This window comes from Lissotriton vulgaris, chromosome 11 (genome assembly GCF_964263255.1).
Source record: "Lissotriton vulgaris chromosome 11, aLisVul1.2, whole genome shotgun sequence".
Taxonomy (NCBI): domain Eukaryota; kingdom Metazoa; phylum Chordata; class Amphibia; order Caudata; family Salamandridae; genus Lissotriton; species Lissotriton vulgaris.
Window position 1 is genome coordinate 483,742,906 of NC_141699.1, and position 13,613 is coordinate 483,756,518.

The 13,613-nt window shown below is 49.1% G+C and overlaps 2 non-coding genes across 2 annotated transcripts; both read right to left on the bottom strand.

Annotated features, from left to right (window-relative positions):
* Window positions 1–12,639: 12,639 nt before the first annotated feature.
* TRNAS-UGA (transfer RNA serine (anticodon UGA)) lies at window positions 12,640–12,721 on the bottom strand. Its single transcript has one exon. It is a non-coding gene; the product is annotated as a tRNA-Ser (tRNA).
* A 543-nt stretch (window positions 12,722–13,264) lies between these two features.
* On the bottom strand, window positions 13,265–13,346 carry TRNAS-CGA (transfer RNA serine (anticodon CGA)). The gene has a single exon. It is a non-coding gene; the product is annotated as a tRNA-Ser (tRNA).
* Window positions 13,347–13,613: the final 267 nt, after the last annotated feature.

Here is a 13,613-nt window from a genome sequence, read left to right on the forward strand (position 1 = left end):
AATAGTGTTCATGCAAAATCTCATGCCGCTGCAAGCAGGTTTCGAACCTACGTGGGGAAACCCCATTGAATTTCAAGTCCAACGCCTTAACCACTCGGCCATCGCAGCTGCGTGAGTATGATGTCACTGTTGTCGTATACGAGCCCTGCGCTACTCATGTCAGGTCGAGACCTAAAAAATAAAGTAACGGAAGGACGGGGCACATACCAGCAGTGCCCTGTTGTCCTCACTTATTTCGCATACTTTCATACAATTAATAAAAATAGCAATACGCATCACTCAAAGTGAGTGACAGGGCACCGATGAGCGGTAATCAATCACTGCACATTTCTATCCTCGTTTCCCTATATTACGGCGGTGGCAACAGGCCCTTAAGTGTACTCAGAAAGAGTCCAAAAGCTTAAAGAAGACACGCTTCATAAAAAAAAGTACTCTTTTCATGACTTGTCTAGATCAGGCAGGACAGGTCCAGGTACAAACCCGTCCGAGCCACCAGCTCTCTAAAACACTTCCTAGGTGTGGAAATTGTTTCAATGTTTGTAGGAGAGTAGGGTCTGCTATCCTATGGTCACCCCAATTTTTGCTTTTTGCTTCACTGGTTTTCGACTTACTGAGGCTGTGGGCCTGCTAATCAGACCCCCAGCCTGCTGTTCTCTCTCTAAATTTGTAATACATGTGCTATAGGTACATACCACAATTGGAAATGGACTCCTTGTCAGCCCCTGTACCATGCACTATAGGTGCTCAGGGCATAGGTGCCACCAAGGCCTACCAGGGGCTGAAGCATAGCTTTTGCCACCCCTGGCTGGTTCTTAAATTGACACAACTGGCTGATCACTCAGCTGGGGCAAGTGGGTGTAATCACCCCTTGCTTAGATATAGTATACCTATATCTAAACCTATATCTGGACACATATATAGCCTGTAAGCCACTCCTATGGAAGGCCTCATCAATACCTGGAGGCAGAGTGCGTGGTTTTATTTGAGATGGTGCTCTGGCATGAGCTGAGCCTGTCTGCAGCTGTCGGGAACAACTCCCTAAGCTGATCCGGGATAATGCCATACCATATACTCTTAAGCGCCTTATAATCCTCGCGGTTATATAGCAACTTTGGTTTGGCTTTATCAAAACATGTCGTGTAAGGTGTCATACGAATTGGAATACTACCCCCTCGCCAGTTCTGGCGACGGGGGTAGCATTCCACCCTTCTAGAGGGAGAAGACATGTTACTTTACTGAAACGCGGTTGATTTAAAATGAGCCTCAGATCCACAAAATGGATGCCCCTGCCACAGACACGGGTCTGGCCTCCTGCTGCTGACCGAAACCCGGCAGAGGAGGCCTGGACAAAGAGTTTCCTGTCACAGGGCGGTGTCAAACCACCCCAGACAGGAGATAGTGGATTGGAGTAGGGAGGTTTCAAAGAAACCAGACACTGCCTGGGGAGCACAAGGCTGCCCCTTGCAGGATCCGGCCAAACCGGTTCTGGGGCCTCCCAGCCCCTGTCCCAGCGCGGCCAGGATCAAAGGAGAGGGGTGTAACCACCCCCTTCCTGGGTCCCACCCATAGGAGGGGACCTAGCAGGATGTCCAACCCCCTAGATTCGAATAAGAGGGGGAGCAGTCCCAACGGACTTCAGATCATCCTGAAGAAACATAAGAAACGAAATCTGGACCCTTCGACTTTCTACACGACGTGAGAAGACTGAAGAATCTCCCTTGTGGTCAAGGAGTGACCACCCTGTGCAAACAGGCAACATCCAGCCCTCGACCCTTGCTTTGTTGCAGTTCCCGCCGGAACTCGAGCGACAGAGATCGACGAGATCAAGCTTGCCTGCCTTCTACCTGCCCGATCCACAGTCCCTGCAGAGCTGAGACCCGTGGAGGCGACCGGAAGCGTGGGGCACGCCATCTTGAAAAGGCCACGAGACGCTGACCGTGCAGCCCATGAGTGATCCTCGAAGCTGTGCACCGGGGTTTGAGAAGCCCCAGCCCCGAGCTCCACTTGCACCAAAGCTCACCCCTCTACACTCGACGAGTGCTGCGTGGGGCCCTTCTGCTTGTTTGCGCTCGACGCGTTGGCCCGGTCACTTGCCAGCTGGCTTGTGGCCCCTGTGCCGACGAAACTTGAAATACGACTCGCTTTTCTGGTTGCTCCAGATCTGCACCAGCTCCTGTGAAAAGGAGCACCCACTCTGACCCTCCTGGTTCGAGTGATAAGCAATCTCCCGGTTCCGCGTGGATTGCTTTTGCCAAGTGCTGTTTGCTGCAATCTTGAAGCCGACGGTGCTGACGGCGAGAGCCTACGTGGGACAGATCGTGACCTGCTCCTGGACGTCGCAGATGCCCCAGAGCCCACGTGACAGCGGAGAGAAGCCTATCGACAACCGCCTGATTGCGCCCGACATTGCCTGGTTCCGTCCTGGTTCCACCCTGGTCACTGCTGAGTGACCCAGACTCTGTCCCCTCTGCTTTCAGGTACTTTTCTACTTCGATCCACCCTTGGATCGCACCGGACACTTCTGCTTCACAGCGCCTGCAGCTGCAACAGCTTCAAGCACCAAGAACCTGCGTGACAGAACCCGACGCCACTTCGACCCTGTGCACCCACGGCCTGTGGGTGAGGTAACTTTGCAACGCCGGTGTCCTTACACTGGTACACACCTCTAGGGTCTGTGTCTAAAGTTTTGTGTTCCTAGGTTCAGCGGAAGTATCTTTTAATTCACTTTAACTGACTTTTACGCACCATTGACAGTGCATTGGTGCGCGCCGCACTTTCCGTGCTGCACCCGTCTCCTGTGGGCTACTCCCGACTTCATCATTGCTAGTCCTGACTGCTCCCAGCGAATCTCTAGGCCCTAGGCCTAACCATTGTTCGATAAGTGTTACTTATACCACTTTTTTAGTATATGGTCTGAGTGGCCACCCGCCCTCATCCATAATTGTGCAACTTTATATGTGTAACAGTGCTTTTGATTTAAACGCTTGTGCCCCTTTCCTCATAAAGAGTACTGGGGAGTAATTTAGAAATAAATACATATATTTTTATAATATATACTTGTGTGGTGTCCTTTCATTTGATTACAGGATTTTATGTGGTAAAACAGCTCGCTTAACACGACCTCTTAAGTTAAGCCTTTAAGGCTGCTTAGTCCATGCTACCACTAGGATAGCTTGTCTACAAGGTTGACTTACAACCTGACATCTTTGGGGTTTGTTTGGACTGATACCAAGTGGTTCCAGAATTGGAAACACTACATATCAGGCCAACTTCTCACATTGGTGTGCAGCGGTGCGGATTTGAGCTTGCTGTTGTTTTACCATTGCAATCTTTATCAAATTGAAAGATCACATCAAGTACCTCTAGGTACATATACATCAAAAGCTTAGCATATTAAGTTCTACTGAACTTAGTAGTTGTAGATTAAAGGGATTAGCACACCCTGACTACAACTCACTAGCAAGGTACAGTAGGAAACCACTTAGTGTAGGTAAGTGCACCACTTACACCTCACTAGCAGTCATGTCTGATACAGGTAGAGCCTCAGGCTCTGCTCCTGTAGAAGTTGATCCTATAGGGACAACATCCAGATATGACAACCTTAGCCACAAAGACCTGGGTGCCTTGTGCACAGCCAGGGGGCTAAAAAAGGGCAGAGGCCCTACCATTCCTTCCCTAATAGCTCTCCTAGAAAAGGATGATCTAGATAAGGTGAGTCAGGCTCCCTTAGATTCAGGTGAAGGGATAAACTCCCCTGAGAATGAGAATCTTCCAGAAGAAGAAGAGGAGGAGGAAGAGGAAGAGGAAGGCTCTGATGTAGAAGAGCCTGAAGATCAGGATCAGGAGGGAAACCAGGTACAGGTTGCCAGGCTTAACCAGGCCAACTTGGACCTACATGGGAATGGAGAGGGCCAGCACCACTCCAGATCTCATAACCAAATTCTCCCAGGTAACAGAAGGGAGAGATCTCTATCAAGGGACTCTCACCTTTCTAGTGCCTCAAGAGAATCTCAGAGAGGGATGACTCCCTCCCAGAGAAAAGAGCATAGGGCCAGAATGAGGGCTGTCCAACTCCAGATAGAGAGGGAGGAGGTAGCTCTGGCTCAAGCTAAACTTACCTTAGCTCAAGCTAAACTTACCTTGGCTAGGGAACAGAAATTAAGTGGCTTAGATGCCACTGATGGCATCAAAGTTCCTAAAGAAAAAGACAGGGCCTATGACAATAGAAACCTGACAAAAATTGTGCCCCCCTACAAGGAAGGGGATGATATCCACAAATGGATGACTGCTCTTGAGAGGGCCTGCATGGTACAGCAGGTCCCTGAGGATCAGTGGGCAGCAATTTTATGGTACTCCTTTTCTGAGAAAGGGAGGGACAGGCTCCTCACTGTTAGACCTGAGGATGCCAAAAACTACTCTGTTCTGAAGAGTGCTCTTATTGAAGGGTTTGGCCTAACCACTGAGCAATACAGGTTGTTGTTCAGAGACACCCAAAAAGCACAGACTCAGGACTGGACTGATTTTGTAGATTGTGCCACTAAGGCTCTGGAGGGTTGGCTGCAGGGAAGTAAAGTTTCAGACTATACAGGATTGTACAATCTTATGATGAGAGAACAGATCCTTAATAACTGTCAGAACCAGCTGTTGCATCAATACCTTGTTGACTCTGATTTGACCTCTCCCCAAGAATTGGGAAAGAAGGCAGACAAATGGGTCAGAACAAGGATTAAGCAGAAAAACCAGAACCAAGGTGACCAGAAGAAAACAGACCAGAAGGGTGGGAATCAGAAAGATAAAGAAAAGGACCAGAAGTCTTCAGGCCCCCAAACTAGTAATAAGGAGGGGGGTTCCCAAAATGGAAACAAGAAAAAGAAGAATGATGGCCCAAAGAAACCTTGGTGTAATACCTGCAAATCAGTTTCACACTGGGGCAGTGAATGCACTAAGAAAAATCCAGTCCCCACCACTGCAGCTCCTAAAGCACCTGCACCCCCTAGTACAGTTAACAGTGGTGGTACACAGCCAAAGGGTTTAGTAGGGTTGACCCTGGGTACTGAGGTGGAATCTGGCCTAGTCAGAGTCCCCACACAGGCAGTTCTCCTATATGATGTGGACTTATCTTTGCCCACTGCAGTAAGCCCCAGTAACCTGGGCAAATATAGGCAGACTCCCTTAATCAATGAGAAACTGGCTCAGGCCTACAGGGACACTTGTGCCAGTGTCACAATGGTGTCACCTGGCTTTGTGGACCCTGGACAGATTGTACTAGGTGAAAGTTTCCTAGTGACCAATGCAAGCAACTCCACTACTTCCCATAGTGTGGCTGTTGTGAACTTCTCCTGGGGAGGGGTAGATGGCCTAAAGAAAGTTGTTGTGAGTGCAGACCTCCCAGTAGACTGTCTGTTAGGCAATGATCTTGAAAGCTCAGTTTGGTCAGAAGTGGAGTACAGGACTCATGCAGAAATTCTAGGGATTTCAGCTCATGTCCTTGCAGTGACAAGGTCTCAGGCTAAGAAGTGCCTTCCTGAACCAGTGGTGGATCTTGAAACAATAGACCAACCACAAGCCAAGAGGAGGAGCAAGAGGGTTAAGGCTGTGCCTTCCCACTTGCCCCAGGTTGAGGATCAAGTTTCACAGGAAACTGATTCTGCAGTCCAAGAGGAGACTGTCTCAGAGGAGCTTGAACCTGATCAGGTTGAGTTTCTGGGGACAGGGGGACCCTCAAGGGCAGACCTGGGGCAGGCCCAATTAGATTGCCCTTCACTTGAACCCCTCAGACAGCAAGCTGCTGCTGAGGCTGCAGGGAATGCTCAAGGTACCCATAAGGTGTATTGGGATGAAGGACTCCTTTATTCAGAGGCTAGAGACCCCAAGCCTGGCACAACCAGGAGGTTGGTTATACCTTTGAAGTTTAGGGGCTTCCTTCTTACCTTGGCCCATGATATTCCCCTTGCAGGACACTTAGGCCAGAATAAGACTTGGGACAGGCTTGTTCCACACTTTCACTGGCCTCACATGTCAGAAAATGTCAAGGAGTTTTGTCGCTCCTGTGTCACTTGCCAAGCCAGTGGTAAGTCAGGTGGCACAACAAAGGCCCCCCTGATACCACTATCTGTGGTGGGGGTACCCTTTGAAAGAGTTGGAATAGACATTGTGGGTCCCATGGATCCTCAAACAGCATCTGGGCACAGATTTATACTGGTGGTAGTGGATCATGCCACCAGGTACCCAGAAGCAATTCCCCTGAGGACCACCACAGCTCCTGTGGTGGCAAAAGCTCTCATTGCAGTTTTCTCAAGAGTGGGCTTTCCAAAGGAGGTTCTTTCAGACAGAGGTACTAACTTTATGTCTGGATACTTAAAAGCAATGTGGAAAGAGTGTGGAGTAAACTATAAGTTTACCACACCCTACCATCCACAGTGCAATGGGCTTGTGGAAAGGTTCAACAAGACCCTAAAGGGAATGATAAAAGGGTTACCAGAGAAGCTCAGGCGGAAATGGGACATCCTTTTACCCTGCTTGCTCTTTGCTTACAGAGAGGTCCCACAGAAAGGGGTTGGCTACAGCCCTTTTGAACTTTTGTTTGGCCACCCTGTAAGAGGTCCATTGAGTTTGGTGAAGGAAGGATGGGAGTTACCTCTCAAAAAGCCTAAACTAGACATTGTGGACTATGTACTTGGTCTCCGCTCCAGGATGGCTGAATACATGGAGAGAGCATCCAAAAACCTTTAGGCAAGTCAGGAATTACAGAAAGCCTGGCATGACCAAAAGGCTGTTATGGTTGAGTTCCAGCCAGGACAGAAGGTGTGGGTGTTGGACCCAGTGGGGCCAGCAGCTCTCCAGGACAAATGGACTGGACCCTACCCTATCATTGAAAAGAAGGGAGAAGTCACCTACTTGGTTGACTTTGGTACCCCTAGGAGCCCCCACAGGGTGCTCCATGTCAATCGTTTGAAAGCATTTGTTGACAGGGAGGACATGAGTCTCCTCATGGCCACAGATGGGGAACAGGAGGAAGAGAGTGACCCTCTCCCAGACCTGCTTTCCCAGAACCCTGATGATGGTTCAGTTGATGGAGTAGCCTTGGCAGGCAGCCTCACTGAGCAGCAACAGGTGGACTGCAGACAGGTGTTGCAGGCCCACAGACATTTGTTTTCACTCACACCCAGTCAGACTAACTGGTGCACCCATGAGGTGGACACTGGTGACAATCTGCCTGTGAAGAATAAGATCTACAGGCAACCTGACCATGTCAGGGATTGTATAAAGGCTGAGGTGCAAAAGATGTTGGAGCTTGGAGTGATTGAGCCATCAGAGAGCCCATGGGCTAGCCCAGTGGTCCTTGTGCCAAAACCTCATACCAAAGATGGGAAGAGAGAAATGAGGTTTTGTGTGGACTACAGAGGTCTCAATGCTGTCACTAGGACAGATGCTCATCCCATTCCAAGAGCAGATGAGCTCATTGATAAATTGGCTTCTGCCAAGTTTCTGAGCACATTTGATTTGACAGCTGGCTACTGGCAAATCAGTAAAAAACAAAACAGGTATGTGGAGGGTCGAGGGGAATCTTTAACGACCTGTCTGCTCATACCCCTTATGCCAATATTCAATATACAAAAAAGCAGACCAGGTCTCAGAACAATGTGTGGCTCTACCAGTCGCCGTGGTCACACGTAGTGTGTATGCAAGTGAAAATTGTTGTCCGTGTAGATTCATTGAGAACACATTATAACAACAATTGAACATGGACTAAAGCGATTCCCATCAGACCACCCTTCTTGGTGGATTTTGCGTCATGTGGGGATCGCTGAACATTCCATCCGACCATGTAGTGCCGGTGTGGGAATGAAGTAACAATGATGTAGTCATAATAAACATCCCAGTAGGGTGTTGGTGAAAGAGTGCAGTGCTACAGTGATGGTGATTAATAAAAATGGCTACACAGACTCAGAACAAGGTTTAAACAAAAGTCCATGTGCCAGAAGTTAAGAGAGCGCCAAGTAGTAAGACTGCCTACTGGCGCAGTGCAGAGCGGTCGACATGTTTCAGCCGTAGGGGACAGTGCCCCGGCTTTCTTCAGGACCTTGTAACATAACTCCAATACTTATGTGTCCACTGGAGGGAGGTCCTCTACTTCCGCTCGCAACAAGACGCGAGGTACCGACGGAGAGAGCGGGGCCTCATTCTCCCGAGCGGTCGCCGGGTGAGGTGAGGTCTTCACCCACACAAAGCTGGGAAGAAAACACATTGATCTCCCTCCAGTGGACACATAAGTATTGGAGTTCCTGGTAGACAATAATTTATATATTGTGTTTGTAGTACAAATTTTTTTCACTTCGATGTAGGTGCAGTAGCCATTTTATGTTACAAGGTCCTGAAGAAAGCCGGGGCACTGTCCCCTACGGCTGAAACATGTCGACCGCTCTGCACTGCGCCAGTAGCACTGCACTCTTTCACCAACACCCTACTGGGATGTTTATTATGACTACATCATTGTTACTTCATTCCCACACCGGCACTACATGGTCGGATGGAATGTTCAGCGATCCCCACATGACGCAAAATCCACCAAGAAGGGTGGTCTGATGGGAATCGCTTTAGTCCATGTTCAATTGTTGTTATAATGTGTTCTCAATGAATCTACACGGACAACAATTTTCACTTGCATACACACTACGTGTGACCACGGCGACTGGTAGAGCCACACATTGTTCTGAGACCTGGTCTGCTTTTTTGTATATTGAATACTGGCAAATCAGACTAGCTGAAGAGTCAAAAGCCAAGACAGCATTCTCTACCCCTAGTGGACATTATCAGTTTGTGGTAATGCCCTTTGGTTTGAAGAATGCACCTGCCACCTTCCAAAGGTTGGTGAATCAAGTCCTTGCTGGGCTGGATGACTTCTGTGCAGCATATCTAGATGATATTGCTGTCTTTAGCTCCACCTGGGAGGATCACCTGATCCACCTGAAGAAGGTTCTGGAGGCCCTGCAAAAGGCAGGCCTGACTATCAAGGCTACTAAGTGCCAGATAGGGCAGAGCAAGGTTGTGTACTTGGGCCACCTAGTAGGTGGGGGTCAAGTTCAACCACTGGAGAGCAAGATCCAGACCATACAGGACTGGGCTCCTCCAACTACCCAGACACAAGTCAGAGCCTTCTTGGGCCTGACTGGGTATTACAGAAAATTTGTAAAGAACTATGGGTCCATTGTGACACCATTGAATGACTTGACATCCAAGAAGATGCCCAAAAAGGTTCAGTGGACAGTTAGCTGTCAAAAGGCATTTGATGACCTGAAGAAGGCCATGTGCTCTGCACCTATCCTGAAGAGTCCTGACTACTCCAAACAGTTCATTGTACAGACAGATGCTTCTGAGTTGGGGGTGGGAGCTGTGCTTTCACAACTTAATCAAGATGGTCAAGACCAGCCCATTGCTTTTATTAGCAGAAGGCTGACCCCCAGGGAGAAACGTTGGTCAGCTATTGAGAGGGAGGCCTTTGCTGTGGTTTGGGCCCTGAAGAAGTTGAGGCCATACTTGATTGGTACTCACTTCCTAATTCAGACAGACCATAAGCCCCTCTTGTGGCTAAATCAGATGAAGGGTGAAAATCCCAAACTGCTCAGGTGGTCCATTTCCCTACAGGGGATGGACTTTACAGTGGAGCACCGCCCAGGGACTGACCATGGTAATGCAGATGGTCTCTCCAGGTACTTCCACTTAGAACATGAAGACTTATCTGGTCAAGGTTAAGTTTAATGTCCCTGCGTTTGGGGGGGGTTATGTAGGAGAGTAGGGTCTGCTATCCTATGGTCACCCCAATTTTTGCTTTTTGCTTCACTGGTTTTCGACTTACTGAGGCTGTGGGCCTGCTAATCAGACCCCCAGCCTGCTGTTCTCTCTCTAAATTTGTAATACATGTGCTATAGGTACATACCACAATTGGAAATGGACTCCTTGTCAGCCCCTGTACCATGCACTATAGGTGCTCAGGGCATAGGTGCCACCAAGGCCTACCAGGGGCTGAAGCATAGCTTTTGCCACCCCTGGCTGGTTCTTAAATTGACACAACTGGCTGATCACTCAGCTGGGGCAAGTGGGTGTAATCACCCCTTGCTTAGATATAGTATACCTATATCTAAACCTATATCTGGACACATATATAGCCTGTAAGCCACTCCTATGGAAGGCCTCATCAATCCTGGAGGCAGAGTGCGTGGTTTTATGTGAGATGGTGCTCTGGCATGAGCTGAGCCTGTCTGCAGCTGTCGGGAACAACTCCCTAAGCTGATCCGGGATAATGCCATACCATATACTCTTAAGCGCCTTATAATCCTCGCGGTTATATAGCAACTTTGGTTTGGCTTTATCAAAACATGTCGTGTAAGGTGTCATACGAATTGGAATACTACCCCCTCGCCAGTTCTGGCGACGGGGGTAGCATTCCACCCTTCTAGAGGGAGAAGACATGTTACTTTACTGAAACGCGGTTGATTTAAAATGAGCCTCAGATCCACAAAATGGATGCCCCTGCCACAGACACGGGTCTGGCCTCCTGCTGCTGACCGAAACCCGGCAGAGGAGGCCTGGACAAAGAGTTTCCTGTCACAGGGCGGTGTCAAACCACCCCAGACAGGAGATAGTGGATTGGAGTAGGGAGGTTTCAAAGAAACCAGACACTGCCTGGGGAGCACAAGGCTGCCCCTTGCAGGATCCGGCCAAACCGGTTCTGGGGCCTCCCAGCCCCTGTCCCAGCGCGGCCAGGATCAAAGGAGAGGGGTGTAACCACCCCCTTCCTGGGTCCCACCCATAGGAGGGGACCTAGCAGGATGTCCAACCCCCTAGATTCGAATAAGAGGGGGAGCAGTCCCAACGGACTTCAGATCATCCTGAAGAAACATAAGAAACGAAATCTGGACCCTTCGACTTTCTACACGACGTGAGAAGACTGAAGAATCTCCCTTGTGGTCAAGGAGTGACCACCCTGTGCAAACAGGCACCATCCAGCCCTCGACCCTTGCTTTGTTGCAGTTCCCGCCGGAACTCGAGCGACAGAGATCGACGAGATCAAGCTTGCCTGCCTTCTACCTGCCCGATCCACAGTCCCTGCAGAGCTGAGACCCGTGGAGGCGACCGGAAGCGTGGGGCACGCCATCTTGAAAAGGCCACAAGACGCTGACCGTGCAGCCCACGAGTGATCCTCGAAGCTGTGCACCGGGGTTTGAGAAGCCCCAGCCCCGAGCTCCACTTGCACCAAAGCTCACCCCTCTACACTCGACGAGTGCTGCGTGGGGCCCTTCTGCTTGTGTGCGCTCGACGCGTTGGCCCGGTCACTTGCCAGCTGGCTTGTGGCCCCTGTGCCGACGAAACTTGAAATACGACTCGCTTTTCTGGTTGCTCCAGATCTGCACCAGCTCCTGTGAAAAGGAGCACCCACTCTGACCCTCCTGGTTTGAGTGATAAGCAATCTCCCGGTTCCGCGTGGATTGCTTTTGCCAAGTGCTGTTTGCTGCAATCTTGAAGCCGACGGTGCTGACGGCGAGAGCCTACGTGGGACAGATCGTGACCTGCTCCTGGACGTCGCAGATGCCCCAGAGCCCACGTGACAGCGGAGAGAAGCCTATCGACAACCGCCTGATTGCGCCCGACATTGCCTGGTTCCGTCCTGGTTCCACCCTGGTCACTGCTGAGTGACCCAGACTCTGTCCCCTCTGCTTTCAGGTACTTTTCTACTTCGATCCACCCTTGGATCGCACCGGACACTTCCGCTTCACAGCGCCTGCAGCTGCAACAGCTTCAAGCACCAAGAACCTGCGTGACAGAACCCGACGCCACTTCGACCATGTGCACCCACGGCCTGTGGGTGAGGTAACTTTGCAACGCCGGTGTCCTTACACTGGTACACACCTCTAGGGTCTGTGTCTAAAGTTTTGTGTTCCTAGGTTCAGCGGAAGTATCTTTTAATTCACTTTAACTGACTTTTACGCACCATTGACAGTGCATTGGTGCGCGCCGCACTTTCCGTGCTGCACCCATCTCCTGTGGGCTACTCCCGACTTCATCATTGCTAGTCCTGACTGCTCCCAGCGAATCTCTAGGCCCTAGGCCTAACCATTGTTCGATAAGTGTTACTTATACCACTTTTTTAGTATATGGTCTGAGTGGCCACCCGCCCTCATCCATAATTGTGCAACTTTATATGTGTAACAGTGCTTTTGATTTAAACGCTTGTGCCCCTTTCCTCATAAAGAGTACTGGGGAGTAATTTAGAAATAAATACATATATTTTTATAATATATACTTGTGTGGTGTCCTTTCATTTGATTACAGGATTGTATGTGGTAAAACAGCTCGCTTAACACGACCTCTTAAGTTAAGCCTTTAAGGCTGCTTAGTCCATGCTACCACTAGGATAGCTTGTCTACAAGGTTGACTTACAACCTGACATCTTTGGGGTTTGTTTGGACTGATACCAAGTGGTTCCAGAATTGGAAACACTACATATCAGGCCAACTTCTCACAATGTTTACATCTAGTTTGAGTTTTTGCCGTTTAACTCTGTGACTTGATGAGGATTGCGTAACAAGAAGTAAACATTTACTAAACTAAACCAAATGGTGTTCATGCAAAATCTCATGATGCTGCAAGCAGGATTCGAACCTACGCGGGGAAACCCCATTGGATTTCAAGTCCAACGCCTTAACCACTCGGCCATCGCAGCTGCGTAAGTATGATGTCACAGTTGTCGTATACGAGCCATGCACTACTCACGTCAGGCCGAGACATAAAAAATAAAGTAACAGAAGAACGGGGCACGTACCAGCAGTGCCCTGTTGTCCTCACTTATTTTGCATGCTTTCATACAATTAATAAAAATAGCAATACGTATCACTCAAAGTGAGTGACAGGGCACCGATGAGCGGTAATCAATCACTGCACATTTCTACCCTCGTTTATATATATTACGGCGGTGGCAACGGGCCCTTAAGTGTACTCAGAAAGAGTCCAAAAGCCTAAACAAGACACGCTTCATAAAAAAAATTACTCATTTCGTAACTTGTCTAGATCAGGCAGGATAGGTCCAGACTAGAAACCCTTCCGAGCCACCTGCTCTCTAAAACACTTCCTAGGTGTGGAAATTGTTTTAATGTTTACATCTAGTTTGAGTTTTTGCCATTTAACTCTGTGACTTGATGAGGATTGCGTAACGAGAAGTGAACATTTCCTTAACTAAACCAAATGGTGTTCATGCAAAATCATACTACGCTGCAAGCAGGATTCGAACCTGCGCAGGGAAACCCCATTGGATTTCGAGTCCAACGCCTTAACCACTCGGCCATCGCAGCTGCATGAGTATGATGTCACTGTTGTCGTATACGAGCCATACTCTGCTCATGTCAGGCCGAGACCAAAAAATAAAGTAACAGAAGGACGGGGCACGTACCAGCAGTGCCCTGTTGTCCTCGCTTATTTTGCATGCTTTCATACAATTAATAAAAATAGCAACATGCATCACTCAAAGTGAGTGAAAGGGCACAGATGAGTGGTAATCAATCATTGCGCATTTCTACCCTCTTTTCCCTATATTACGGCGGTGGTAACGGGCCCTTAAG